Below are 4,722 nucleotides of genomic sequence, written 5' to 3' on the forward strand. Positions count from 1 at the left end.
AGAGAGAGATACGGCTTAGAATCGGGACTTCAAAGACGTTTTGAACGTCATGGACCATATGAGATGTTCCAGGAGTTGAAGTTAATATTTCAAGAAAATACCCGAGTTGAGAGATATGAAGTCTCCAACAAGTTCTATAGCTAAAAGATGGAGGAGAATCGCTCAACTAGTGAGCATGTGCTCAGATTGTCTGGGTACTACAATCGCTTGAATCAAGTGGGAGTTAATCTTCCAGATAAGATAGTGATTGACAGAATTCTCTAGTCACCATCACCAAGTTAGTAGAACTTCATGATGAACTATAATCTGCAAGGGATAACGGAAACAACTCCCAAGCTCTTCGTGATGCTGAAATCAACGAAGGTAGAAATCAAGAAAAAACATCAAGTGTTGATGGTTGACAAGACCACTAGTTTCAAGAAAAGGGCAAAGGGAAGAAGGGGAATTTCAAGAAGAACAGTAAGCAAGTTGCTGCTCAAGTGAAGAAGCCCAAGTCTGGTCCTAAGCCTGAGACTAAGTGTTTCTACTGCAAAGGGACTGGTCACTGGAAGCGGAACTACCCCAAGTGATTGGCAGATAAGAAGGATGGCAAAGTGAACATAAGTATATTTGATATACATGTTATTGATGTGTACTTTACTAGTGTTTATAGCAACCCCTCAGTATTTGATACTAGTTCAGTTGCTAAGATTAGTAACTCAAAACGGGAGTTGCAGAATAAACAGAGACTAGTTAAGGGTGAAGTGACGATGTGTGTTGGAAGTGGTTCCAAGATTGATATGATCATCATCGCACACTTCCCTATACTTTCAGGATTAGTGTTGAACCTAAATAAGTGTTATTTGGTTTTTGCGTTGAGCATGAATATGATTTGATCATGTTTATTGCAATACGGTTATTCATTAAAGTCAGAGAATAATTGTTGTTCTGTTTACATGAATAAAACCTTCGATGGTCATACACCCAATGAAACAAGTTCATTGGATCTCGATCGTAGTGATACACATATTCATAATATTGAAACCAAAAGATGCGAAGTTAATAATGATAGTGCAACTTATTTATAGCACTGCCGTTTAGGTCATATTGGTGTAAAGCGCATGAAGAAACTCCATACTGATGGGATTTTGGAATCACTTGATTATGAATCACTTGATGCTTGCGAACCATGCCTTATGGGCAAGATGACTAAAACGCCGTTCTCCGGAACAATGAAGCAAGCAACAGATTTGTTGGAAATCATACATACTGATGTATGTGGTCCGATGAATATTAAGGCTTATAGCAGGTATCATTATTTTCTGACCTTCACAAGATGATTTGAGCAGATATGGGGATATCTACTTGATGAAACATAAGTCTGAAACATTTGAACAGTTCAAAGAATTTCAGAGTGAAGTGGAAAATCATCGTGACAAGAAAATAAAAGTTTCTACGATATGATCGCAGAGGTAAAGTCTATGATGTATCTTACCGATCTACCACTATCGTTTTGGGGTTATGCATTAGAGACAGCTGCATTCACATTAAAATAGGGCACCATCTAAATCTGTTGAGACGACGCCTTATGAACTATGGTTTGGCAAGAAACCTAAGCTGTCGTTTCTTAAAGTTTGGGACTGCGATGCTTATGTGAAAAAGTTTCAACATGATAAGCTCGAACCCAAATCGGAGAAATATGTCTTCATAGGATACCCAAAGGAGACTATTGGGTACACCTTCTATCACAAATCCGAAGGCAAGACTTTTGTTGCTAAATTCGGAGTTTTTCTAGAGAAGGAGTTTCTCTCGAAAGAAGTGAGTGGGAGGAAAGTAGAACATGATAAGGTAATTGTACCTTCTCCCTTATTGGAAAGTAGTTCATCACAGAAATCTGTTCCTGTGACTACTACACCAATTAGTGTGGAAGCTAATGATGATGATCATGTAACTTCAGATCAAGTTACTACCAAATCTCGTAGGTAAACCAGAGTGAGATCCACACCAGAGTGGTACGGTAATCCTATTCTGGAAGTCATGTTACTAGACCATGACGAACTTGCGAACTATGAGGAAGCGATGATGAGCCCAGATTCCGCGAAATGGTTTGAGGCCATGAAATCTGAGATATGATCCATGTATGAGAACAAAGTATGGACTTTGATGGATTTTCCCGATGATCGGCAAGCCATAGAAAATAAATGGATCTTCAAGAGGAAGACGGACGCTGATAGTAGTGTTACTATCTACAAAGCTAGAATTGTCGCAAAAGGTTTTCGACAAGTTCAAGGTGTTGACTACGATGAGATTTTCTCACTCATATCTATGCTTAAGTCTGTCCGAATCATGTTAGCAATTGCCGCATTTTATGAAATCTGGCAAATGGATAAACAAAACTGCATTCCTTAATGGATTTACTAAAGAAGAGTTGTATACGATGCAACTAGAAGGTTTTGTCAATCCTAAAGGTGTTAACTAAATATGCAAGCTCCAGCGATCCATCTATGGACTGGTGCAAGAATCTCGGAGTTGGAATATATGCTTTGATAAGTTGATCAAAGCATATAGTTTTATACAGACTTGCGGTGAAGCCTGTATTTACAAGAAAGTGAGTGGGAGCACTACATCATTTCTGATAAGTATATGTGTATGACATATTGTTGATCGGAAATAATGTAGAATTATTCTGCAAAGCATAAAGGAGTGTTTGAAAGGAGTTTTTCAAAGAAAGACCTCGGTAAAGCTGCTTACATATTGAGTATCAAGATCTATAGAGATAGATCAAGACGCTTGATAAGTTTTTCAATGAGTACATACCTTGACAAGATTTTGAAGTAGTTCAAAATGGAACAGTCAAAGAAAAAGTTTCTTGCCTGTGTTACAAGGTGTGAAACTGAGTAAGACTCGAAGCCCGACCACGGCAGAAGATAGAAATAGAATGAAAGTCATTCCCTATGCCTCAGCCATAGATTCTATAAAAGTATGCCATGCTGTGTACCAGATCTATTGTATACCCTACACTGTGTTAAGCAAGGGAGTACAATAGTGATCTAAGAGTAGATCACTGGACAGCGGTCAAAATTATCCTTAGTGGAATAAGGAAATATTTCTCAATTATGGAGGTGACAAAAAGGTTCGTCGTAAAAAGTTACGTCGATGCAAGCTTTGACACAGATCTGGATGACTCTAAGTCTCGATCTAGATACATATTGAAAGTGGGAGCAATTAGCTAGAGTAGCTCCGTGCAGAGCATTGTAGACATAGAATTTTGCAAAATACATGCGGATCTGAATGTGGCAGACCCGTTGACTAAACTTCTCTCACAAGCAAAACATGATCACCCTTAGTACTCCTTGGGTGTTAATCACATAGCGATGTGAACTAGATTACTGAATCTAGTAAACCCTTTGGGTGTTGGTCACATGGCGATGTGAACTCAGGTGTTAATCACATGATGATGTGAACTATCGATGTTAATCACATGGTGATGTGATCTAGATTATTGACTCTAGTGCAAGTGGGAGACTGAAGGAAATATGCCCTAGAGGCAATATAAAGTTATTATTTATTTCCTTATTTCATGATGAATGTTTTATTTTATTCATGCTAGAATTGTATTAATCGAAACATAAATACATGTGTGAATACATAGACAAACAGAGTGTCACTAGTATGCCTCTACTGACTAAGCTTCGTTAATCAAGATGGTTATGTTTCCTCACCATAGACAAAGAGTTGTTATTGGATTAAAGAGGTCACATCATTAGTTGAATGATCTGATTGACCATGACCCATTCCATTAGCTTAGCACCCGATCGTTTAGGTATGTTGCTATTGGCTTTCTACATGACTTATACATGTCCTATGACTATGAGATTATGCAACTCCCTTTAGAGGAACACTTTGGGTAGCTACCAAAGTCACAACGTAACTGGGTGATTATAAGGAGTACTAACAGGTGTCTCCAATGGTAACATGTTGGTTTGGCGTATTTCGAGATTAGGTTTTGTCACTGACTCCGTGTCGAGAGGTATCTCTGGGCCCTCTCGGTAATGCACATCACATAAAGCCTTGCAAGCATTGCAACTAATGAGTTAGTTGCGGGATGATGTATTACGGAACGAGTAAAGAGACTTGCCGGTAACAAGATTGAACTAGGTATTGGATACCGACGATCGAATCTCGGGCAAGTAACATACCGATGACAAAGGGAACAACGTATGTTGTTATGCGGTCTGACCGATAAAGATCTTCGTAGAATATGTAGGAGCCAATATGGGCATCCAGGTCCCGCTATTGGTTATTGACCGGAGATGTGTCTCAGTCATGTCTACATTGTTCTCGAACCGTAGGGTCCGCACGCTTAACGTTACGATGACAGTTATTATGAGTTTATGCATTTTGATGTACCGAAGGTTGTTCGGAGTCCCGGATGTGATCACGGACATGACGAGGAGTCTCGAAATGGTCGAGACATAAAGATTGATATATTGGAAGCCTATGTTTGGATATCGGAAGTGTTCCGGGTGAAATCAGGATTTTACCGGATTACCGGGAGGTTACCGGAACCCCCAGCCGAGAGCCATATGGGCCTTATTGGGCCTTTAGTGGAAAGGTGAAAGGGGCTGCCCATAGTAGGGCTGCGCGCCTCCCCCTCCCTAGTCCTATTAGGACTAGGAGAGGTGGCCGGCCACCTCTCTCTCTCTTTCCCCCTTGGGAGTCCTATTTGGAATAGGATTGGGG

The sequence above is a fragment of the Triticum urartu genome, chromosome 3, assembly GCF_003073215.2.
Source record: "Triticum urartu cultivar G1812 chromosome 3, Tu2.1, whole genome shotgun sequence".
Taxonomy (NCBI): Eukaryota; Viridiplantae; Streptophyta; class Magnoliopsida; order Poales; family Poaceae; genus Triticum; species Triticum urartu.